Source organism: Elephas maximus, chromosome 6, assembly GCF_024166365.1.
Source record: "Elephas maximus indicus isolate mEleMax1 chromosome 6, mEleMax1 primary haplotype, whole genome shotgun sequence".
Lineage (NCBI taxonomy): Eukaryota > Metazoa > Chordata > Mammalia > Proboscidea > Elephantidae > Elephas > Elephas maximus.
In genome coordinates this window covers 100023389-100050606 of record NC_064824.1, presented here as the reverse complement: position 1 = coordinate 100050606, position 27218 = coordinate 100023389, and the positions used below count along the sequence as shown (strand labels likewise).

General features: G+C 39.1%; 2 protein-coding genes across 3 annotated transcripts in view; both read right to left on the bottom strand.

Moving 5' to 3' along the window:
• Positions 1–15548, bottom strand: part of LOC126077978 (caspase-8-like) — a 117680-nt gene extending 102132 nt beyond the window's left edge. For both annotated transcript variants that reach the window (XM_049887823.1, XM_049887835.1), the window contains exon 1: positions 15531–15548. The gene's annotated coding sequence lies outside the window, so the exon portion shown is untranslated. The remainder of the gene's footprint in view (positions 1–15530) is intronic.
• Positions 1–15613, bottom strand: part of LOC126077980 (caspase-8-like) — a 77099-nt gene extending 61486 nt beyond the window's left edge. The window contains exon 1 of the mRNA XM_049887836.1: positions 15531–15613. The gene's annotated coding sequence lies outside the window, so the exon portion shown is untranslated. The remainder of the gene's footprint in view (positions 1–15530) is intronic.
• Between the last annotated feature and the right edge of the window lie 11605 nt (positions 15614–27218).

The window sequence follows — 27218 nt, the reverse complement described above, 5'->3', positions numbered from 1 at the left end:
GGGGAAAACTGAAAAGAAGGCTAACAGAGAAAGAAAACTTTCCCCTGGAACTGACACGCTGAATTTGGATTTTAGCCTACTAGACTGTGAGAGAATAAACTTCTCTTTGTTAAAGCCATCCACTTGTGGTATTTCTGTTATAGTAGCACTATATGTTTAAGGCAGCTTAACATTAGAAAAACAATCAATGTAATCCACCATATAAATAAAACAAAAGACAAGAACCTTATGATCTTATCGATTGATGCAGAAAAGGCATTTGACAAAGTACAACACCCATTTATGATAAAAACTCTCAGCAAAGTAGGAATAGAAGAGAAATTCCTCAACATAATAAAGGGCACTTATACAAAGCCAATAGCCAACATCATCCTAGGTGGAGAGAGTCTAAAAGCATTCCCCTTGAGAACGGGGACCCAGACAAGGATGCTCTTTATCACCACTTTTGTTCAATATTGTGCTGGAAGTCCTAGCCAGAGCAATTAGGCTAGATAAAGAAATAAAGGGCATCCAGATTGGTAAGGAAGAAGTAAAAGTATCTCTATTTGCAAACTGCATGATTTCATATACAGAAAACCCTAAAGAATTCACAAGAAAACTACTGGAACTAATAGGAGATTTCAGCAAAGTATCAGGGTACAAGATAAACATACAAAAATCGGTTGGATTCCTCTACACTAACAAAGAGAACTTTGAAGAGGAAATCACCAAATCAATACCACTTATAATAGCCCCCAAGAAGATAAAATACTTAGGAATAAATCTGACCAGGGACGTATACAAAGACCTATACAGAGAAAACTACAAGACACAACTCCAAGAAACCAAAAAACACCTACATAAGTGGAAAAACTTACCTTGCTCATGGATAGGAAGACTAAATATTGTGAAAATGTCAATTCTAGCCAAAGTGATCTATAGATACAAGGCAACGCCAATCCAAATTCCAATGACATTTTTTAATGAGGTGGAGAAACAAATCACTGACTTCATATGGAAAGTAAAGAGGCCCCGGATAAGTAAAGCATTACTGAAAAAGAAGAACAAAGTGGAAGGCCTCACACTATCTGATTTTACAACCTATTATACCACCATGGTAGTCAAAACAGCCTGGTACTGGTACGACAATAGATACATAGACCAATGGAACAGAATTGAGAATCCAGGCATAAATCCATTCACATATGAGCAGCTGATATTTGACAAAGGCCCAAAGTCTGTTAGGTGGGGAAAAGACAGTCTCTTTAAGAAATGGTGCTGGCATAACTGGATATCTATCCACAAAAAAAATGAAACAAGACCCATACTTCACACCATGCATAAAAACTAACTCAAAATGGATCAAAGATCTAAATATAAAATCTAAAATGATAAAGATCATGGAAGAAAAAATAGTCACAATGCCAGGAGCCCTAATACATGGCATAAACGTATACAAAACATTACCAACAATGCACAAACACCAGAAGAGAAACTAGATAACTGGGAGCTCCTAAAAATCAAACACTTATGCTCACCCAAGGACTTCACCAGAAGAGTAAAAAGATCACCTAGAGACTGGGAAAAAGTTTTTGGCTATGGCAAATCCGATCTCTATCTGATCTCCAAAATCTACATGATACCGCAAAAACTCAACAACAAAAAGACAAATAATCCAATTAAAAAATGGGCAAAGGATATGAACAGGCACTTCACCAAAGAAGACATTCAGGCAGCTAACAAATACATGAGGAAATGCTCATGATCATTAACCATTAGAGAAATGCAAATCAAAACTACATAAGATATCATCTCACACCAACAAGGCTGGCATTAATCCAAAAAACACAAAATAATAAATGTTGGAGAGATCGTGGAGAGACTGGAACACTTATACACTGCTGGTGTATAACCACTTTGGAAATCAATTTGGCACGTCCTTAAAAAGCTAAAAATAGAACTAACATAGGATCCAGCAATCCTACTCCTCGGAATGTATCCTAGAGAAATAAAAACCCTCACACAAACAGATATGTGCACACCCATGTTCATTACAGCACTGTTTACAATAGCAAAAAGATGGAAGCAAGCAAGGTACCCATCAATGGACAAATGAATAAAAAAATTATGGTATATTCACACAATGGAATACTATGCAAAGATCAAGAACAATGATGAATCCATAAAACATAACATGGATGAATCTGTAAGGCATTATGCTGAGTGAGAAATTAGTCAGTTGCAAAAAGACAAATATTGTATAAGACCACTATTATAAGAACTCAAGAAAAAGTTTAGACACAGAAGAAAATATTCTTTGATGGTTACCAGGGTGGGGAGGGAGGGAGAGAGGCATTCACTAATTAGATAGCAGACAAGAACTATTTTAGGTGAAGGGAAAGACAACACACAATTCAGGGGAGGTCAGCACAACTGGACTAAACAAAAAGTTAAGAAGTTTCATGAATACAACAAAATGCTTCGAAGGGCAGAGTAGCCTGGACGGAGGTCTGAGGATCATGGTTTCAGGGGACATCTAGGTTAATTGGCATAACAAAATGTATTAAGAAAACGTTCCGCATCCTACTTTGGTGAGTGGCATATGGGGTCTTAAACGCTAGCAAGGAGCCATCTAAGATGCACCAATTGGTCTCAACCCACCTGGAGCAAAGGAGAATAAAAAACACCAAAACACAAGGTAAATATGAGCCCAAGAGACAGAAAGGGCCACATAAACCAGAAACTCCATCAGCCTGAGACTGGAAGAACTAGATGGTGCCTGACTACCGCCAGTGACTGCCCTGACAGGGAACACAACAGAGAATCCCTGATGGAGCAGGAGAACAGTGGGATGCAGACCTCAAATTCTTATAAAAAGACCAGACTTAATGGTCTGACTGAGACTGGAGGCCCCCAAACCCTCTGTTAGCCCAAGACGGGAACTCTTCCCAAAGCTAACTCTTCAGACGAAGATTGGACTGGACTATAAGACAGAAAGTGATACTGGTAAAGAGTGAGCTTCTTGGCTCAAGTAGACACATGATATTATGTAGGCAGCTCCTGTCTGGAGGTGAGATGAGAAGGCAGAGGGTACAGAAGCTTGTTGAATGGACATGGGGAATACAGGGTGAAGAGTAGTAGTGTGCTGTCACATTAGGGGAAGAGCAGCTAGGGTTACATAACAAAACAAGGTGTGTATAATTTTTTATATGAGAGACTGACTTGAATTGTAAACTTTTGCTTAAAACACAATACAAAAATTTTTAAAAACTTACGAGAATTATTAAAGGGAGCCCTTCGAATTGAGAACAAATTACATCAACCACAGCCTGAATCTAGGATCCAAGATCATACCAGCCAAATATCAACCTAGGAAATGAACTCTCGAGAACTATTCAGAACCAAAAGATTTACAACAGGGAACCGGAGAGGTTAATCTGTAAATGAGAACAACGCTAGAACAATAAAAGAAGGAATAAACAGTGTAGGTATGGAACTTTCTAATAGAGCTGAAGGCAAGGCAATGCCAAGTAAGAATAGACTGATTCAAACCTAGGGAGATAAGGGTAAATGTCAAGGTAACCACAAAGAAAGTTAACAAACCTACTCATCAAAATAAAGAAGAAAAACATAAAGTTTCAGTAAAAACAAAAGAAATGAAAAAAAAAGTCCACAAACAAAAGGAATTCAGCAATGGAGATTAAGAGGAACAAAGAAAACATTAGCACCACAAAAAAAAAAAAAGCACTACAAAATGACAGCAATAAACTCACACTTATCAATAATTACATTAAACATAAATAGCCTAAATGCACCCATAAAGAGACATAGAGTGAAAGAATGGATTAAAAAAAACAGGATCCATCAATATGCTCATTACAAGAGACTCACCTTAGAAACAAAGGTATAAATTTATTAAGAATCAAAGAATGGAAAAAAGTACATCAAGCAGCTACCAAAAAAGAGCAGGAGTGGCAATACTAATCTTGATAAAATAGACTTTAAAACAAAATCCACCACAAAAGACTAAGAAGGGCACTACAAAATGATTAAAGGGATGATCCATTATGAAGACATAATCATAATAAATATCTACACACCCAGGGCTCCAAAATACATAAAACAAACTAACAGCACTGAGAAGAGAAATTGACAGTTCCACAATAATAGTAGGAGACTTCAACACACCTCTCTCAGTAATGGACAGAACATCTAGAAAGAAAATCAACAAACATACAGAAGATCTAAAGGACACAACCAGGCAACCTGACCTCATAGACATATAGAACACTTCACTCAACAGCTGCAAAGTACACATTCTTTTCCGACACACATGGAACGTACTCCAGAATAGAGCACATCTTAGGCCACAGAGCAACCCTCAACAAAATCTGAAGCACTGAGATAATACAAAGTATCTTCTCTGACCACAACACCATCAAAGTAGAAATTAACAACAGGAAGAGCAAGGAGAAAAAAAAATCAATTTCATGGAAACTGAATAACACCCTGCTTAAAAACCAGTGGGTAATAGAAGAAATCAGAGCTGGAATAAAAAAAATCCCCAAAACCTTTGGGATACAGCAAAGGTAGCTCTCAGAGGTCAATTTATAGCAATAGATGCACACATCAAAAATTAGCTACACCCACCTAGCATCTTAAAAACCTGTGAGCAGCTATCTAAGATACTCCATTGGTCTCACGCCTTCGGTAGCAAGGGAAAATGAAGAAAAGTAATGATACAAGGGAAAGATTAGTCCAAAGGACTAATGGACCACACCTACCATGGCCTCCACCAGACTGAGTCCAGTATAACCAGATGGTGCCAGCTACCACCACTGACTGCTCTGACAGGGATCACAATAGAGGGTTCCGGACACAGCTGGAGAAAAATGTAGAACAAAATTCTAACTCACAAAAAAAACACCAGACTTACTGGCCTGACAGAGACTGGAGAAAACCCAAGAGTACGGCCCCGAGACACCCTTTTAGCTCAGTAATGAAGTCACTCCCGAGGTTCACCCTTCAGCCAAAGATTAGATGGGTCCATAAAACAAAACAAGTCTATAGGGGCACACCAGTGCAGGGACAAGGACTAGAAGGCAGGAGGGAGCAGGAAAGCCAGTAAATAGGGAACCCAAGTTCGAGAAGGGAGAGTGTCGACATGTCTTGGTGTTGATAGCCAATGTCATAAAACAATATGTGTACTAATGGTTTAATGAGAAACTAGTTTGTTCTGTAAACCTTCATCTAAAGTACAATTAAAAAGAAAAAAATTAGCTACACAACTTGAACAAATAGAAAGAGAACACCAAAAGAAGCCCACAGCCACTAGAAGAAAGGAAATAACAAAGATCAGAGCAGAAATGAATGAAATAGAGAATAGAAAAACAATAGAAAGAATAAAGAAAACAAAAGTTGGATCTTTGAAAGAATTGACAAGATTGACAAACCACTGGCCAAATTGGCAAAAGAAAAACAGGAGAGTATGTAAATAACTCAAATAAGAAATGAAATGTGGGACATTACAACAGACCCAGCTGAAATAAAAAGGATCTTAACATAGTAGTATGAAAAACTATACTCTAACAAATTTGAAAACCTAGAGGAAATGGACAAATTTCTAGAACCACATTACCTACTCAAACTAACACAAAATGATGTTGAAAATCTGAAGACCCGTAAAAAGAGAAGAGATTGAAAAGGTAATAAAAAAAAAAAATCCCAAAGAAAAAAAGCCCTGGCTTAGATGGCTTCACTGGAAAATTCTACCAAACATTCAGAGAAGAGCTTACGCCAGTACTACTCAAACTATTTCCGAACATAGAAAAGGAAGGGATACTTCCAAATTCATTCTATGAGGCCAGCATAACCCTGATACCAAAACCAGGCAAAGAAACCACAAAAAAAGAAAATTACAGACCAACACCTCTCACGAATATGGATGCAAAAATTCTCAACAAAATTGTAGTGACTAGAATTCAGCATTTTATCAAAAAAAAAAAAAATAATAATATACCACAACCAAGTAGGATTCATACCAGGTATGCAAGGATGTTTCAACATTGGAAAATCAATCAATGCAATCCACCAAGATCCAAAAGAGTCACGTGATCATCTCTACCAACAGAGAAAACACATTCAACAAAGTTCAACACCAATTCCTGATTAAAAAAAGAAAACTCTCAATAAAATAGGTATAAAAGGGAAATTCCTCAACATAATACAGGGCATCTATAGAAAACCAACAGCCAACATTGAAAGACATTGTAGGGGACTAATATCCTAGGAATTGTAGCATTGTTTCTACATGGCTTGCATAGTTAGCTTTTGCATACCCTGGTGATTTTGTTATTTGTGGTTTGTTTCCTCCCTTCCTGCTCCCTTTTTCCACGGTTTTAAGAAGTTTAAAATTAACCTATGCTCCTCTCGAAGAAGCAGAACAGCAATTAATAAGATCTGAGACGAGACAACTAGGCAATGGGGTCCATCTTGTAACCGAAACCAGGATGGCATCAGAGGATCTCTAAGAATACCCACAGAAGGTCAACATGCCCCCTCAAAGGGGAACTGCCATTCTTCAGATTCTTCAAGCCTAAGCCCTAACCCTGTAAAACTCTCTGATCCGTCTCCATCAGACAGACTGACTTTGGAGGAGCCCAATTACCTCTATCTTTTGTATATCAGTATACAATAAAACCCTCTTGCTGTTTACCTCACCCCTGTCTCAGTACTGGTTTTGCAGCGGGGGGCTTGAATCCATGTTTTTTGGTAACAACATAGAGAGAGGCTTAAAACACTCCCCTTGAGAACAGGAACAAGACAAGGATGCCCTTTATCACCACTCCTATTTAACATTGTCCTGGAAGTCCTAGCTAGAGCAATAAGGCAAGAAAAATAAATAAAGGGCATCCAAGTTTGTAACAAAGAAGTTAAACTGTCCCCCAAAAGACTCCACCAGAAAACTACTGGAACTAATAGAAAGATTCAGCAGAGTAGCAAGATACATGATACAGGATAAACCTACAAAAATCAGTTGGATTCCTATAAACCAATAAAGAGAACAATGAAAATGAAACAATGCCATTTATAATAGCTCCTGAAAAAAATAAAATACTTAGGAATAAATCTAACCAGGGATGTAAAAGACCCATACAAAGAAAACTACAAAACACTACCGCAAGAAACCAAAAGAGAACTACATAAATGGAAAAACATACCATGCTGATGGATAGGTAGACTCAACATTGTGAAAATGACAATTCTACCCAAAGCAATTTACAAATACAATGCAATTCCAATCCAAATACCAACAACATTCTTTAAAGAGATGGAAAAACTAATCATTAACATTATATGGGAAGGGAAGAAGCCCCAGGTAATTAAAGCACTATAGAAGATGGATGCAGTAGGAGGACTCACACTACCTGACCTAATATACAGATATGGTAGTCAAGAGAGCTTGGTACTGGTACAATGACAAATAACATTGATCAATGGAACAGAACTAAGAACCCAGATGTAAATCCATCCAGCTATGGTCACCTGATCTTTGACAAGGGCCCAAAGTCCATGAGGTGGGGAAAAGAGAGTCTCTTTAACAAACTGTACTGGCAAAACTGGATGTTCATCTGCAAAAACCTGAAACAGGACCCAAAACTCACAGCATACACAGCAAATTGAAAATGGATCAAAGACCTAAATATAAAGCCAAAAACTATTAAAATATATATATATATATATATATATATATATATATATAGAATCAGCACTAGAGACCCTAATACACAGCATTATTTTGGTTTTGGTTTTTGTTGTTAGATGCCATCGAGTCAGTTCCGATTCATAGCGCCCCTATGTACCACGGAACGAAACACTGCCCAGTCCTGCGCCATCCTTACAATCGTTGTCATGCTTGAGCCCGCTGTTGCAGCCACCGTGTCAATCCATCTCGTTGAGCGGATTCCTCTCTTCCACTGATGCTGTACGTTACCAAACGTGATGTCCTTCTCCAGGGACTGATCCCTCCTGATAACATGTCCATCCATGATTCTAAGAAAAATTCTGGGTGTACTTATTACAAGACAGATTCATTCATTCTTTTGGCAGTCCATGGTATATATAGTCAATATTCTTCACCAACACTGCAATTCAAAGGTGTCAACTCCTCCTCGGTCTTCCTTATTCATTGTCCAGCTTGCACGTGCATATGATGCAATTGAAAATACTGTGGGTTGGGTCAGGTGCACCTTAGTCTTCAAGGTGACATCTTTGCTTTTCAACACTTTAAAGAGGTCTTTCACAGCAGATTTGCCCAATGCGTCTTTTGATTTCTTGACTGCTACTTCCACGGGTGTTGATTGCCGAGCCAAATAAAATGAAATCCTTGATAACTTCAGTCTTTTCTCCATTTATCATGATGTTGCTTATTAGTCCAGTTGTAAGGATTTTTGTTTTCTTTATGTTGAGGTGTAATCCATACTGAAGGCTGTGGTCTTTGATCTTCATCAGCAAGTGCTTCAAGTCCTCTTCAACTTCCAGCAAGCAGAGTTGTGTCATCTGCATAATACCAGTTGTTAATGAGTCTTCCCCTAATCCTGATGCCCCGTTCTTCTTCATATAGTCCAGCTTCTCAGATTATTTGCTTAGCATAGAGATTGAATAGGTATTGTGAAAGGATACGACAATGATGCACACCTTTCCTGACTTTAAACCAATCAGTATCCCCTTGTTCTGTCTAAATAACTGCCTCTTGATCTATGTACAGGCTCCTCACGAGCACCATTAAGTGTTCTGGAATTCCCATTCTTCGCAATGTTCTCCGTAATTTGTTATGATCCACACAGTCAAATGCCTTTGCATAGTCAATAAAACACAGGTAAACATCCTTCTGGTATTCTTTGCTTTCAGCCAGGATCCATCTGACACAGCAATGATATCCCTGGTTCCACGTACCCTTCTGAAACCGACCTGAATTTCTGGCAGTTCCCTGTCAATATACTGCTGCAGCCGTTTTTGAATGATCTTCAGCAAAATTTTGCTTGTGTGTAATATTAATGATATTGTTCAATAATTTCTGCATTTGGTTGGATCACCTTTCTTGGGAATAGGCATAAATATAGGTCTCTTCTAGTCGGTTGGCCAGGTAGCCGTCTTCCAAATTTCTTGTCATAGACAAGTGAGCATTTCCAGTGCTGCATCCATTTGTTGGAACATCTCAGTTGATATTCCATCAATTCCTAGAGCCTTGTTTTTTGCCAATGCCTTCAGTGTAGCCTGGACTTCTTCCTTCAATACCATCGATTCCTGATCATATGCTACCTCTTGAAATGGTTGAACATTGACTAATTCTTTTTGGTATAATGACTCTGTGTATTCCTTCCACCTTCTTTTGATGCTTCCTGTGTCTTTTAATATTTTGCCCATAGAATCTTTCACTATTGTAACTCGAGGCTTGGATTTTTTCTTCAGTTCTTTCAGTTTGAGAAACACAGAGTGTATTCTTCCCTTTTGGTTTTCTAGCTCCAGCTCTTTGCACGGGTCATTATAAGACTTTACTTTATCTTCTCGAGTTGCCCTTTGAAATCTTCTGTTCAGTTCTTTTACTTCATCATTTCTTCCTTTTGCTTTAGCTGCTCAACATTCGAGAGCAAGTTTCAGAGTCTCCTCTGCCATCCATCTTGGTCTTTTCTTTCTTTCCTGTTTTTTCAATGACCTCTTGCTTTCTTCATACGTGATGTCCTCGATGTCATTCCACAACTTGTCTGATCTTCAGTCATTAGCATTCAATGTGTCAAATCTATTCTTGAGATTGTCTCTAAATTCAGGTGGGATATACTCAATGTCCTATTTTGGCTCTCATGGACTAGCTCTGATTTTCTTCAGTTTCAGCTTGAACTTGCATACAAGCGATCGATGGTCTGTTCCACAGTCAGTCTCTGTCCTTGTTCTGATTTTGAGCTTTTCCATCATCTCTCTCCAGAGATGTAGTCAATTTGATTCCTGTGTATTCCAGCTGGTGAGGTCCATGTGTATAGTCATAGTTTGTCATAGTTTATGTTGCTTTAAAAAGGTATTTGCAATGAAATTGTTGGTCTTGCAAAATTCTACCATTGGATCTGCACGATTGTTTCTGTCACCAAGGCCATATTTTCCAATTACTGATCCTTCTTTTTTGTTTGCAAGTTTTGCTTTCCAATCACCAGTAATTACCGATGCATCCTGATCACGTGTTTGATCAATTTGAGACTTTAGAAAGTGATAAAAATCTTCTATCTCTTCGTCTTTGGCCTTAGTGGTTGGTGCGTAGATTTGAATAATAGTTGTATTAACTGGTCTTCCTTGTAGGCGTAGGTATATTACCCTATCACTGATAGCATTGTACTTTAGGATAGATCTTGAAATGCTTTTTTTTTATGATGAATGCAACGCCATTCCTGTTCAAGTTGTCATTCCCAGCATAGTAGACTATATGATTGTCTGAATCAAAATGGCCGATACCAGTCCATTTCAGCTCACCAATGCCTAGGATATAGATGTTAATGCATTCCATTTCATTTTTGATGATTTCTAATTTTCTTAGATTAATACTTTGTACATTCCATTTTCCAATTATTAATGGATGTTTGCAGCTGTTTCTTTTCATTTTGAGTCATGCCACATCAGCAAATGAAGGTCCCGAAATCTTGACTCCATTCACGTCATTAAGGTCAACTATACTTTGAGGGGGCAGCTCTTCCCCAGTCATCTTTTGAGTGCCTTCCAACCTGGGGGGCTCATCTCCTGGCACTATATCAGACAATGTTCTGCTGCTATTCATAAGGTTTTCACTGGTTAATTCTTTTCAGAAGTAGACTGCCAGGTCCTACATAGCATTAACAGGATACAAACCATAACTAACAACACAGAAACTCCAGAAGATAAGCTAGATGTATTAGTTATCTAAAAAAAAAAAATAGTGCTGCTATAACAGAAATACCACAAGTGGTTGGCTCTAACAAAGAAAAATTTATTCTCTCACAGTTGAGTAGGCTACATGTCCAAATTCAGGGCATCAGCTCCCGGGGAAGGCTTTCTCTCTGTGTCAGCTCTGGAGGAAGGTCCTTGTCATCGATCTTCCCCTAGTCGAGGGGCTTCTCTGTGCAGGAACCTCAGGTTCAAAGGATGCTGCTTTCTTGGTGGTATGAGATCCCCATATCTCTTTGCTCACTTCTCTCTTTTATATTTCAAATGAGATTGGCTTAAGATGCTATCTACTCTTGTAGGTCTCATCTATATAATTGCCACTAATCCATCTCATTACATCATAGTTATAGGATTTACAACACATAGGAAAATCACGTCAGATGACAAAATGGTAGACAATCATACGATACTGGGAATCATGACCTAGCCAAGTTGACATACATTTTGGGAGGACATGATTCAATCCATGGTACTTACGGACTGGGAAAAATATTTTGGCTATTTCAAATCAGACAAAGGCCTAATCTCTAAAATGTACAGGAAAACCCAACACCTCTACAACAAAAATACAAGTAATCCAATTAAAAAATGGGCAAAGGAAATGAACAGACACTTCACCAGACATTCGAGCAGCTAACAGACACACGAGGAGGAAATGTTTGGGATCACAAGACATTAGAGAAATGCAAATCGAAACCACAATGAGATACCGTCTCACCCCAGCATTACTGGCACTAATCAAAAAAACAGGAAATAAATGTTGGAGAGGAAGTGGGGAGACTGGAACTCTTATGCACTGCTGGTGGGACTGCAAAGTGATACACCCATTTTGGAAAACAATATAGTGCTTCCTTAGAAAGGTAGAAATAAAAATACCATATGATCCAGCAATCCCAATCCTAGGAATATACCCTAGAGAAATGAGTTGTCACATGAATAGACATATACACACCCATGTTCACTGCAGCATTGTTCACAATAGCAAAAAATAGAAACAACCTAGATGTCCATCGACAGATGAATGGATAAACAAACTATGGTACATACACACAATGGAGTACTATGCAATAGTAAAGAACAATGATGAATCTGCGAAGCATCTCACAACATAAATGAATCTGGAGAGCATCCGTGCTGAGTGAAATAAGTCACTCACAAAAGGACTAATATTGTATGAGACTGTACTGTATTGTATGTACTGTACCGAAAAGGCTTACACGCAAAAAGAAACATTCTTTGATGGTTACAGGGGCGGGGAGGGGTGGGGATGGAAAAACATTAAATAGACAATAAAACCTGAAAACCCATTGCTGTTGAGTCCGTTCCGACTCATAGTAACCCTATAAGACAGAGTAGAACTGCCCCATAGGGTTTCCAAGGACTGCCTGGTGGATTTCAACTGCCGACCTTTTGGTTAGCAGCCAAACTCTTAACCACTATGCCACCAGGGTTTCCAAATAGACAATAGACAAGTGGTAACTTTAGTGAAGGGTAAGACAGTACACGATACTGGGGAAGACAAAACAACTTGTACAAAGTAAAGTCAAGTCATGAAAGCCCTATAGACACATCCAAACTCCCTGAGGGACTGAACTGCTGGGCTGAGAGCTGTGGGGACCATGGTCTTGGGGAACATCTAGCTCAGTTGGCATAACATAGTTTATAAAGAAGATGTTCTACACTCTACTTTGGTGAGTAGCATCTGGGGTCTTAAAAGCCTATGAGTGCCCATCTAAGATACTCCACTGGTCTTACCCCTTCAGGAGCAATGGAGAATGAAGAAAACTAAGGACACAAGGGAAAGATTAGTCCAAATGACTAATGGACCACAACTACCACAGCCTCCACCAGACTGAATCCAGTACAACTAGATGTACCTGGCTACCACCACTGACTACCCTGACAGGGATCAAAATAGAGGGTCCCAGACAGAGCTGGAGAATAATGTGGAACAAAATCCTAACTCACAAAAAAAACACCAGACTTACTGGCCTGACAGAGACTGGAGAAACCCCAAGAGTATGGCCCCCAGACATCCTTTGAAACTCAATAATGAAATCACTCCTGAGGTTCACCCCTCATCCAAAGATTAGGCAGGCCTACAAAACAAAATGAGACTAAAAGGGCACAACAGCCCAGGGACAAGGATGAGAAGGCTGAGGACTAGAGGGGACAGGAAAACTGGTAATAGGGAACCCAAGGTCAAGAAGGGAGAGTGCTGACACGTCGTGGGGTTGTTAACCAATGGCATAAAACACTATGTGTACTAAATGCTTAATGAGAAGCTAGTTTGTTCTGTAAACCTTCATCTAAAGTATAATAGATAAATAACAACAACAACAAAACTATATGGGATCAAATTGGCAAAAACAACTGGAAAGATTAGATAGGAAACTTAGGAGGCAGCGAGTTTATATTAACGGAGGAGGAATAATTCAGAAAAGAAGGATGACAATGGTTGCACAACTTGAGAAATAGAATCAAAGTCATGGAATTGTACATGTAGAAATTGTTGAACTGTTGTAGGTTCTGCTGTGTATATTCTCAACAACTACGAAAATAAATAATTAAAAATTTAAAAAGCTAAAACTATCATTGTACTTACCTACGGATTTGTAAAAAGCTACTATAGGTTAACTTTTACTTGTACTTCACCTCCAGAAAGTGTTCCCTAACTTCCCTATCCTGGTTAGCTCCTTCGACATCCTGGGATGCCCCTATTCCAACACCTGTTCTGCTGTTTTGTGATCCGTCTGGCTTTGGCCTAGCCTATGAGCTTCATGTGGGCAGAGATTGTGTCTTTCATGTCTGTTTCCCAATACATGCTAAATATTTTTAAAAAGCGGGAGGAAGGTGGCACAAATATCTAGACCATTCAATGTTCTGCCGAAAACCAGTAACAACAACAAAACAAAATCAAAAGTAAAAAAACTCTTGGCAAAAGACATAAAAATATAACCAAATCATCAGAAGGGAAAACTCATATTGCTAAAAGTATACAAAGAAATGCTCAAACTAATAAGCAGCAGAAAAATGCAAATTAAGACAAAAATAAGACTTTCCTTTAACTTTTCACATTGGGAAGTGTAGAAAAATGGAAAGTAATGGGACTGTAGGGAAAAGAGCAGTCCGATGTACTCTGTAGAGCTTACGCTGGTATAGCCCTTCTGGAAAGCAAGATGACAGGGCTTGTCAACTCAAGTTGGCACATAAATTTTGACACAGGTTTCCACTCCTGGGTATATCTCCAAGGTAAATTCTTACATGAGTCCGCAGGGCACAGATGTCTGAGGATGTTCACCGCATTGTTATTTATGGTAACAAGGAGATGAAGGCATCCAGGTGTCCTTTCCTGGGAATAAATGGACATACTCTCTGGCTACAAAGCAATTAAATTAGAAATTAACAACGAAAAATGATCAAATCAAAACACTACAAAAAGAACTATCTACATTTAGGTGGCTTTTTCAACCCATGGTGTTAGAATGACTTCTGGAAAAAAACTGAAATAGATCCTGACTATCTGTTTCAAAATAAATTGCAGCTGAATCAAAGACTTAAACCATAAAATTAAAGCACTGACGAAAAAATGGGGAGAATTTTTAAAAATAATTTTTCAGTTGTGAAAATATTTCTAAGTATAACACAAAATCTGGAAGCCATTAAAGAAAAGATTGATAAATTTTCATAAATAATTACTAAAATATTTGGTTAAAAACTGCCCTAAACAAACTAAAGGAATAAATACCCTGCACACTGGGGGAAAAAGGCAATATATATGAGAGAAAGGGGGCTGATTTTCTTAAAATAGAGATCCTATAGGGTATAAGTTAATTAAAAAAAAAAAAAGCTGTGAGGAGGCTTTTATTTTATCGGTCCTGGGTTTTTAGAGTCACTGCATGAGCTCATGGGCTAGAAACTTTGTCAGGTTAATATTTTCAAAAGAACATTTACAGTTGTATTTTTCTAATCATAAAAAATAGTAAAGTTAACAGTCCTTAGAGAAAGCACAAGGAAGTTTGAAGAAGAAAATAAAAACTACTTACAAACTTACCCTTCATAAGTAATTCCTTTGATCACATTTTAAGGGTTTTCTTTCCCATCTTATTAACATATAATTTTATGTGTACATATATTCATATATAAACATACACAAACTTAAATATTTTGCCATATAATGCATATATATTATATATCTGTTAAGTGATAAATCTGTATAAATATATTTATATTATAAAATATATGTTTTAGAATACTTATATTTCATATATTTATATCCAAAAGTATTTATATATAAATATATATTTACATGATACGTAAACATTTATAACATATATCCATATAATTATATCATCATATAAACATAAAAATATTTTTTTCTTGTATCATTTTACTGCAAGTCTATGAAGAAATTGTTAGTATCACCTCCATTTTACAACTGATTCCCTACAGATAACTCCCATGATTTCCTCGTACCCACTCAAACGGATCACCTCCATGGCCCCAAGACCACCAGATTCCACCCTCGGCAGCCTAGAAAACTCTAGAATCAAAGGCCTTCCTCCCAAAAAGCCCAGCGATCTTACCAAAGAGGCAAATCCTGGGGCCCTCACTGTGGCAGAGGCTTCTTCAGGACTCTCTTCAGTAGGCCGTGTGTTGAAAACAAGAGTAAAACTCAAACTGAAGACCTGAAGGAAGGCACAGCCCAGCTACATTTCCTGGTTGATGAAACCTCCTGAGTCACAGAGACTACACCAGGAGGGCTGGCCCCTGAGCAGGCTTCTAGACCTGCAAGAGAGGCTGAGTGTGTAGTGGAGAGAGCACTGGGCAGGGAGCCTCGTTGTCTGAGCTGTGGCTCTAGCTCTGTGCTTTTGGATGGGTCATTTTGCCTTTGGGCCCTCATTTCCACATCCCAAAATGAGAGAGTTGGGCTGGGTGGTAACTAAGAACACTTTCTTTCCATGTTCAAGGAATTTACAGATTTTTATGTCTTCATCATGAAAACTTTATTCTTTCAATAAATATTTATTGAGCACCTTTGATCTGGGCCCTGGGGCTCTGACCCTGGTGAACAAAACACAGAAACCCTCTGCCCTCATGTCACAACTCAGATGAAATGTTTTCTTTGATGTTAAAATTAGAAAGAGGAAAAAAAAAAACTCACTTTTTGAAACCGCCTGTTGTCTTTCTCAAAACAGAATGTAAGCTTTCAGAGGGCAGGGACACATCTTATAGTTGCAAGGATAAAATGAGGTGTCTAAAAGTGCCTCTTCACCTGTAGAGGGCTAGATATAGAAAAAAAAAAAAAAAGATATAGACAACATCGTAATATCGATGTCCTCAGCTAGCACTTGATTTTTTCCAGTAAACTCTAAGTGAAAACATAGCAATACCATGAAAACCTGCTAGTTAGTGGCTAACTCCAAACCCCAGGAATTATATCCTGATTTTTCCTGATGCTGCCCCAGCATCCTGAGCAGCCTCCATCTAGGACAGAGACATGAAACAGCTTCTCTCTCAGAGCCATCAGAAGGAATCAACACAGTTGATACCCTGATTTGGACTTTTAGCCTCCAAAACTGTGAGACAATAGATTTCTGTTCTTATAAGTCACCCAGTTTGTGGTACTTTGTTACAGCAGCCCTAGGAAACTAACACAGAGTTTAATACCAGGAAGTGGGGTGGTGTTGCTACAAATACTAAAATGTGGAAATGGCTTTGAAATTAGGTAATATGTAGAAGCCGGAAGAGCCTTGAAGTACTTAATAGCAAAAGACTAGATTGCCTTGAAGAGACTGTTGGTAGAATTAGGAACATTAAAGGTGATCCCGGTGAGAGCTCAGAAAAAATTGGGGAGAGCTGTAGAGACATCCTCTATCATCTCCTTGCTGTTGTTGTTAGTTGCCATCAAGTTGATTCCAACTCATAGTGATACCATGTGTGCAGAGTAGAACTGCTCTGTAGGGTTTTCAAGGCTGTGACCTTTCGGAAACAGATCACCGGGCCTGTTTTCTGAGGCGTCGCTGGGTGGCTTTTAACTGCCAACTTTTCAGCTAGTAGTCAAAAACTTAAGCATTTGCATCACCCAGGGACTCCCCCTATCATCTTAGTGAATACAAATATCATCATGAACAGAATGTTACTAGAAATGTGGATATTAAATGTGTTTCTGATGAGGGCTTAAAAGGAAATGATGAACATGTTATTGGATGCTGGAGGAAAGGCAATCCTTATTCTAAAGTGGCAAACTACTTGACTGAATTATATTCAAATGTTTTGTGGAAAGCAGAGCTCAGAAGTGATGAGCTTGGATATTTAGCTGAGAAGATTCCTAAGCAAAATTTTGACAGCATGGCCTGGTTTCTTCTTCCTGTTTATAGTAAAATGAAAGTGAAAGAGATAAATCAAGGATTGAACTATACAAAAAGGAACAAAAACTTGAAGAGCTGGAAAATTCTCAGCCTGTCCATATTGTAAAAATTGAGAGAATGTGCTCTGGAGAGAAGAAGAGTATGGCTGGACAACTGTTTGCTAAAGACATTAGGAATGTCACTTAATATTAGGATCCAGGGAGGTGGCCCAAGATGGCAGAATACTCAAGAAGCTTCCTGTGGTCTCTCTTACAATAAAGGCTTGGAAAAAGCAAGTGAATTGATTATATATGACAATCTAGGAGCCCTGATCATCAAAGACAAAGTTGAGGAATCAAACTGAGCGGCAGGGGGGAGAGAGAGAGACCGTTCAGAAGTAGCAAAGTGGCAGTAGTGAGGTAGCTGGCACCCTACAGGCCTGTTGGCCAGAGCACTTGAGCTGAGGCTAGCAGCACTCTGGACGCATTTCCCCATGTCGGGAGAGACCAGGCAGTGACAGTCAGTACAAGCCTCCAGAGCCAGAGGGAAATGACGCTGGACCTGCAAAAGTGCAGCATCAACCTACCCAGAGGGATCAAAATAACCTCTTCCCCTCCAGGATTTTCACAGCAGAGAACTGCTATTTTCCTCTCACCCAGCCCCCTCTCCGCTCTGCTCAGTCACCAGTCTAGCAGTATTTAACAAATGCCATGCCGCCTAAGCTGGAACTAAGGCCTCCCAAAGCCCAAATCAGTCTTCCAGCTTTAGGAAAAAAAAAAAATTATATATATATATTAGGATTCAATCAGCCTTCTTAATAGAAATGTCACCGGCTTAGACTGAAGGGGCTAAAGACAGGATGAAAAGAAGTAAAACTGTCCAACTCCTGGAATGCTACAGGCAGGAAATGGGCTGATGGTGCTGCTTGGCTGCAAACATTTGTTGCCCTTCAAGAAAAGGAAAAGATGATCCCCAGAGCAATTCAGAGGCCAGCAGGGCTGCCAGCACAGGTTTGGAGGGCTGGGCTGCCACCTTCCTGGTTACAGAGGGCAGAGCCGCCTGTTCAGTTCCAGGGAGATGGGCATCAGAGCAGAAAGACTTTTGCCTCATTACTGCTCCAATTCAGAACCAAAGCCACTGAATGAATGGCGGGTGAAAGACCAAGAATGAAGCAGGCAGTCATGAAAGAGTTATCAAGGGTTATTAACCATCCCGTAGTAGTTATTTTTCAGAAAAATCTACTGTTGCTACATTTTTGTTACAACTTTTACAGCACTTCACCATGATTGGTCTGATCCCCAGGTTTCTTGTCTTCTCCTGGCAGGAGGCCTAGGCACAGGTGCACTGACTCTGAATCTACCCACTATTTGACCTTCCTGGGTGACAGCAGTGAGCCATCGCCATTTTTTTAGGGCCGTGTGCAGTATTTTTAGAGCCCTGCACAAAAACCCATTCACTAAAATTATGCGTACTGTGAATGCATCGAAAGACTGAAGATCCTCCCCTCACTGTTCATGTACGTATGTTACTCCCTATAAAAGGAGCAAATCTGCCCTGGTTCAGGGAGCTGGCAGCCTTAGGTCACGAGACCCTGCTTGTCTCCCAGTTTGCAAACTGTGACTAAACCTTTCTATTCTTCCAACCCTGTGTCTGGCTGACTTCAATTCACTAGTTGGCCTGACAAGAACCTATTAGATGACGGCTTCAAGAAGAGGAAACAATCCCTTTCAACTGGAAGCCCTCTAATTATGAGTCATCCCTAGCTGCAGGTGACATGAAAGTTTTATATCTGGACTAGATTTTTAATAACTGAATATGAGCCACAACTATCTAAATAATATCTTTCTTACAACCAAAAGAGAGTCTAAAGCTATAGGATCTACCCTATGTCTAACCAGGGCCATCACTGAAGACTTGTACCATCACTGAAGATAGGGATGGGAGAAAAATGAAAGCCCTTCCTGTTTGTGGCTGGGTGAGTTCAGCCCAATCAATAAGTACTAGCTGTTTTTTTAATTTTTGTTTTGCACCTCTTAGTCCACCACCTTGGTCTACTGGAATCCTGCCCCACACCATTCCAATCTCCACCCACATTCCCAGGCTCTGAGCTGCACTCCAATCTCATGGTCTTCAGACCTCTCCTCAAGTCTTTATCTCTAATTCTTACTTCCCCTCCAGATAAACTAACTTTCCTTCTTGTCCCTCTGACATATCCCTCAAGTATAAGTGTCATTTACAGATTCTCTAACGCACATGGTCTCCTCTAATGTCTCCTTTGATTTGTTTTCTCCAATTCATTCCCTTTATCCACGTGATCTCATTTGGTCAGTGGAACCCCTACAAAATTATGGTTTGGAGTTGTTTTTCTCAGGCAAGTGGGAGTCTCCCTGCAGGAGGGCTGTGTTCAAACAGGAGATGCCTTGACCCTGGTTCTCCTCACAGACCGCAGCTTCCACCTGGAGCTCCCCTGTGGGGTCTGCCTGGTTGGTGCCCCTCCTTTCTCTCTAATACCTCAGTACCTTCACAAAGCCTTCCCTACCAAATAGAGGCAGTCACAGAAAAAAACTGGGAGGACGTACCTAACAGCAAAATGCTAACAGTGATAATCTTTAGATGGTTGGTTTATAGTCAATTTTTTTTTAATTATCTATATGTTAATATTTAACATCCTGCATTTATGTTCTAATGTATCCCAGATAGCTTGAAATCTAAATGTATTTGTGATCTGCAATCTAAATATATTTGTTTGCTAAACATATCTGTAATTGACATTTTCTTATCTATATTTTCTAATTTTTTTCAGTTACCATATATTCTTTTTGTAATAAAAAGTTTTAATTTAAAAGCATTTTATGTAAATATAGATTTTCATCACCCAGTTTCTGGTATCCTCTCTAAAGCCTATAGGCAGGTGGTCTTCATATTTTATTTAGGTTCATGAGCCCCCCCTAGATTTTTTGTTTGTTCACGGCATGATGGTTAATTTTGAAATCATGAAATTTTGAGGATATTCTTAATATACAGCACCCAAACCAGCATATATGATGCTTGTACTCTTTGACACAAAATCAGAAACCAAAGTCTTCAAACGTTTCTTCATTTTTGATTTGTAATCTGTCCCCTGCTGAAACAACACTTCACAGTTTCAATACAGTATGGTCTGTAGGGGACAGAAGATTCAAGATCCTCTTTTCTCACAAATGAGATTTCCTATCTCAGTCCCACCTGAAAATTCAGACTGGTCAGCTACCAAACATTAAGGTATGGGTCTGCATTTCAAGTAAAATACCTATGATATTTCTAGCAGAAACTCTAGAATAGTGTGTGAACCCAACCGCAGCATCCATGGCCAGTCCCTGGAAGCAGCCATTTTCTTAATGAAAGAGCATAGGTTTGCCCTACATAGATATGTTATAGCCATTAAACAAGAGACCAGCATGTCCGTCTGGTCTGTCCCCAGAATTTTTTTCTGCATGTCTACGTGTCAGGATTCACCCGTGGTCCTTCCTGCTGACTTCTTACATGACTCTGAACAGTGGATTGACTTCTACAATTTCCATGATGCTCCCCTTGACCCTTATCATGGCCTCTGGGGACAGGAATGCTAGAAGGAAAATTAATCAATACCAAAGGGAAAGAACGAATGAGACAGTCCAGATTTTCACCAGCTCTTATTATTTTCCCTGTGTGCTAAAATCTTTAATAAGCAACAGCAGAAAGTGTGATAAGTGCAATAATTAGGACTCCAGGGATAAGTGCTGGCAATGACATAATGAAAAGTAATGGGTGTAAGATCTTGTTTTACATTTTTAAGGCCACCTTTTAACAAAAACATGTTTTGTATAATAATTAAAAATGTATGAATTTGGTACTGGTATGGTAAAAATGTGGACAAGAACCTTAAAGTAATCCACATATGCAATTTTTCCTAGGAATGTGTCAAGGGTCACTTTCTAAATTGTCACCCAAATCGAAGTTCCTTATGATGTAAAATACCTATGTTGAATCTCTCTGTTTATGGAAATAACTGGCTCTACTCATTTAGAAAACAGATTTGCCCTTTTATTTTTCCCTCTGCAACTTAGTCATTGTTCATCGTTGTATTAAGTGCCATAGCTGGAGTTTACATTCTACTCTTATACTTGCCACAAGTTCCTTGACCAGGATCCATGGTTAATGCTGTTGGCTGTTTTTAGCTTCTTCTCATAGCCCGCAGTGTGATATGTCATTAGCCTGAATTTACGGGTGAATTGCTGGTGTTCTATCTGGAGGTGTAACCCATAGCTGTACTTGGTTTTTGTGTCTCCTATGACCAGTTCGTTCCCTCATTCAATGTGGGCTTATTTGGTGTCCGCTAGAAGATAGTGTGTAGGCACTGGGATAAAGCAGCAAACACAACATGGTCCCCGCTCTCATGGAGTTACATTAAAGTACAGAGAGACAAGAAACAAACAAATAACATGTCAGTTGTTGATAATTGTTATGAAGAAAATTATAGCAGGTTAAGATAAAGAAGGCATTAGAGTTGGTGGTATCTTATTTTAGAAAGAGACATCAAGGAACATCTCTGTGATCAGAAGACGTTTCAGTAGCTATTTGAATAGTGTGATTGAGTAAGCTGGGGGGAAGAACATTTCACACAGGAGCAACAGTAATTACAAAAGTCTTGAGATGGGAACATGTTTGACATGGCAGGAAGAGCAGAATTCCAGTGGCTGGAGAAGAGTGAGGGGTAGAGGAGAAACAGATAAGGTCAGAGGGTGTTATCATGAGGCCAGAGCTCTGGGTCTAATTTTTAGTAAGATGGGATGTGGTCAGAGAGTTTTAATTAGATAAGTGACACTGTTTGGCTTGGAGGTAGACAATAGATCCTAATGAGTACAGTGAAAACAGGAAAGATCAGTTAAGAGGTAATTGCAAAGACTTATATCAGTTACTCAGTTGTGGTCAAATTGAGGTTATATTTGTGAGACAGAGGACACAGAGTGAGGGTGTGTAGGAGATGTCATGGTTAACACCATAATTTTTGGCTGAGCTCCTTGGTAAACAGTGGTACCATTTACTAAATTGGGGATTATAAATGGAGAGGCAGAAATTCAAGAAAACAATTTGGGCCATGCTATGTGTAAGATGCTTGTAAAAAACCTAAATAAAGATGTCACAGGTAGACAACCAAATATATAAGTCATGGTTATAGGAGAGAAACCAATATTGGAGATACAAATTTGGGACATCTCAGGGTAAAGATGGTTTCAAAAGCCATAGGAATAGATGAACTAGCCCATGGAGTGAATGTACAGAGAGAAGAGGTCCGAGGATAGAGCCCTGGGGATACTGCAACATTTAGATATCATTTTCCCCCACTTGTCGCCATATTTTCCTTTGTCATGTCCTTGAGCTAAGGTCTTGAAGTCAGTCCTCCAATCCTGAATTGTCATAACAATCTTTTCAGCCTCAACAAACAATAACCTAGCCTCTGTTGCCTTAGCGTCATAATCTTGGACAAGCACATGGGAGATGGTCAGGGAAGTTCCTTTGGTCACCACTTCTACTTTCTGCTCCTAGTATTTGTGAGGAGCAAATGAGCTGGTGTATATGAGTGCTCTTTGTGGAAGTCATTAACTGTGTAAATGAAAATTATCTATGCTTGACCACTGAGAAGAGCAGAAGACAGGGAAGGAATATTGATCTTGGAGTTAGAAGTGAGTCTTTTTTGTTAATTTTCATGAATTCCAATTTATCTGGTACTTTCTTTTGTTGCTTGTGTCCTAGCTAAGAAATCATTGCCTAATACAAGGTCATGAGGATTTATTCCAGTGTTTTCTTCTAAGAATTACAGAGTTTTAGCTCTTCACTGAGTATTAAAAAATCAGAACTATTCCAGGACATTGGTCGGGGGTGGGGGTTTCCCAGATGGTGACTTTTTAACCAAGGCCTGATGACCTGAAAAGGAGGACTTGGTTGATCATGAGCTGTATAGGTACCGGTACTTTGTAAACTGCCAAGTGCTGCTTATGTAAATTTCACGAGCAAGACAGAATCAAAAGCACAGCTGATACTTTGAGCACAATTCAGTGTGGGAACCAGGAGAGTGAGGAAAGACATTCATTGGCCTCAGCCCCTTTTTCCATTTCTGTAGTCCCTGAGGGGCCCTAATGGTGCAGTGTTTAAGAGCTCAGTAGCTAACAAAAGTTCAGCAGTCCAAATCTACCAGCTGCTCCTTGAAGCAAGCTAGGGCTCGGCAGGGGCAGGATGCATCCAGGCCTGCGTGGTGGAACTGCTACCAGAAGCAATATTGGGGGTGTGAAGCAGTAACCAGGCTTTTACCATGGCAATCAGGCTGTTATGGTTTCAGGCACATACCTCTGCCCATTTCAGTCATGCAGAGCCAGCCCAAAAGCCATTTCTGCACAGAGACTTAGGACTGGGTAACATCTAAGATGGCTCCGCCTGTACACACTTCAATCTTTCTGAGGCACGACAAGGCCGTAAAGACATAGAACCACCCATGGAGGTCGAGTTAGTCCAGTGGCTTTACAAGACCAGCAGGCCGAGCCAGGAAAATCTACTTGGGAAATGAAGAGAAGTCCTAGAGTTGGAGAAAGAAGAGAAAAAGAAGAAAATGAAAAACAAAAATCTGTGTCCAAAAGCAGGCATGGCTGAATTCAGTCTTCTGGATTTCCTCCTCATAGAACTCTCTAAACATTTTCATTGAGTCAACCTGGGGGAAAGAAACTTGAATATCCTGAAAAGAATCCGTGGACATGTTGATATGAGTATAATAATGAAAATCAAAGACTACAAAGAACTAAGTGGACGTAGAAATAACCTGACAGCTATTATTTAGCTGTATTTATTTTTCAATCAAAAAACTACCCTGTTGTAAAAGATTGTAACTGCATGGTGCTTTATGTTTGCCTTTTCTTTTTCCCCAGAGAAAAGATTGAACCATGAACGATGTTCAGGTGAAATTACAAATGGTAAAAATTCAGGATTTATTCATTTTATTCATCCTTATCCTTCCCATGCCCCCTTTCCACTGCCTTTCAAATCCATACTTGGATGAAAATATTCTACCACGAACTTCATAGGTTCAGAAGTAACTGCCTAAAATGGGCCTATAAACTTGGGAATTGTCATGGATTGAATTGTGTCTCCAAAATATACATGTCAACTTGGCCAGGCGGTGATTCTCAGTATTGCGTGATTGTCCACCATTGTGTCATCTGCTGTAATTTTCCTATGCGTTGTAAATCCCACCTGTATGATGTTAATGAGATGGGATTAGCAGCAGTTATGTTAATGAGGTAAGACTTAATGTACAAGATTAGGTTGTGTCTTAAATCAATTTCTTTTTGAGATATAAAAGAGAGAAGCAAGCAGAGAGACCTGGGGACCTCATACCACCAAGTAAAAAGAGCCAGGAAAACAGCACACCCTTTTGATCCAGGGTCCCTGTGCTGAGAAGCTCCTTGACAGGGGAAGATTGATGACAAGGACCTTCCCCCAGAGCCGACAGAGAGAGAAAGCCTTCCCCTGGAGCTGGGATCCTGAATGCAGACTTCTAGCCTCCTAGACTATGAGAGAATACATTTCTATTTGTTGAAGTCATCCACTTGTAATATTTCTGTTACAGCAGCACTAGATGACTAAGACAGGAACCAAAAGGAAATAATGTTTAAAGTATAATGAAGAATTATCAATTTAAAATACACCACAAATATTCTTATATGCTACTTCCTTATTTACCAAAGCATCTTTACTGCCTTTGGCAGGCTCCTTCCCGAGACATGGGATTCCTCTGAGGAACGATTTTGACTGAGGGACTGCTCAACAGCTTTGCCAAACTTACCTTAGAACTGCACTGATGTCTAAGACACTTCTATCCACCCTTCCTTCCTTCCCTCTCTCCTTCACACATTCAGCGTCAGACCTGCATCATGGTCAGGTGGCTCTTGCAGGCTCTCCTGGCTCTCTCTCAGAGGCGTTTCCCCTAGATTCTTGCACGTTGAATCCTGTCTTGTCATCTGCTTCTTGGAGGACCCGGATTAACACACAATCTAATTGAAATACAGACATCAACATTAATATATTTGTAGAGGAGAAAAACCTTCTAAAACTGACTTCAATTTTATTTCAGATTTATGAGTTCCTTAGAAATAAGAAATACATTTATATTTACATTTCTTACGGTTGGTTTTTACTATATTTGGCCCATCATCTCTCTCATCCTTAAAGGTGTATGTGTTTACAGATCCTGCTCTTTCTAATCTTATTCTTCTGGGTCACAGAAGAGACACCATCTAGTTGCAGTGTGTTTCTGCTGAGTCACAGCTCACCAGGTTCTGGTGCTGGGAGGGGGTCCTCAAGGCCCCATGCTGGGCCAGGCCTCAGCCCTTTAGTTGACAGATTCCAGACAGGCTTTTACTTCTTCAATAGTTAATGACAACAGCAATTAACATTTAGGTATCTTTACACACACAAACACATATCTACACACACACATATACAGATAAATATATGCCTGGAAAAAAACCACAAATTTTAAAAATTAAAATTTTTTCCTATCATTAAAAATTCTTTTGCTTCATGTTTTTAAATGTTGCTTTGGATTTCATCACATGGAGTAATTTATTTAGACATTTTCAAATATGTTTTTTTTTTGTTGTTGCTACATATAATGTTACAGTGAGGAGATATTACACAAACCTTTCTGCAAACCTATGATTATTTCATCAGGTTAAAATCTGAGAGTTAAAATTAAAGGAACAAGCTAAGGGGAAAAATCTAATTATTTTTCTATTGTTTGGATAAAGTTTTGATTTAGAAAAATGCAAGAAAAAAATTCTCTGAGGTAAGCCAGGACACACACATCACACACTGTAGTGGATTCACACAGGTCCTCGCGTGCCTAGATCTTTCAGGGCAAATGAAAGTAACATTATACAAATAATTTTAGTTAGGAAAAATTGTAACTGTGAGGCAGGCATCCAACAGCAGTCTCAGTATAAAAGGCATAAGTCTGATAAAAAATGCAGAATGATTTAGCAATGCCACACTTTAGTATCTATCCTGGACTCTAGAGCAGCATTCTGTTATGCCTCGGAAGGCGTGTGTAACGATGGGCATAGCAGTCTTATTTTTAGTAGAATAACCTAAACTGCCATCAACAAGCTGAATGGATAAGCAAACCATGGTATGCTCATACACTAAACTATTAAAAAAAAAAAAAAAACTATTAAGCAGCAGTTAAAAGAAATGAGCCAAATATATTTGCAATTATATGGCAAGATATCCAGGACATATTAGGTCAAAAAACAAGTTGTAGGATGTTGTGTGAAGTACCATACCATTGAAGTTCTAAAACACCCACAAAGCATATGTATTTTCTATGAGTACAGAATATTTATGTTAAAGTTTAGAAAGATATTTGAAAGAATATACATAAAAGTCAATGTTGTTGCTATTGGGGAAAGGAGGAGGGAACTATGACTAGAGGCTGATACACAAGGACAAAGGATTTAACTTTATCTGTAATTTTTTAATTATTTCGACAAAGCTGCCCAGTTGTTGGAACACTTATTGAACAACTCACCCAATAGTGAATAGGATTTTTCGTTTTTCATTTTTGTTTTCTCTTCTTGTTAGTTTCTAATTTGATACCATGTGGTCAGAGAATAAAGCTTACATTATTTGTAATTACAAGTTAAAGTTTAAAAGCCGTTTGGGTTATTTTGGGGTTTGAGGAAGTGAAAGAAGAGAGTGAAGGAGGCAAAAAATGAGACTACGTAGTCATGGACCCTAACGGACATTTTAAGAAAATCAGATTTTATACTCATTTCAACAGCAATTCTTAGGAAGGTTTCCAGTAGTGGGGTAACATGTGGGGTGACATGAATTATTAAGATTAAAAAAATGTGGAAT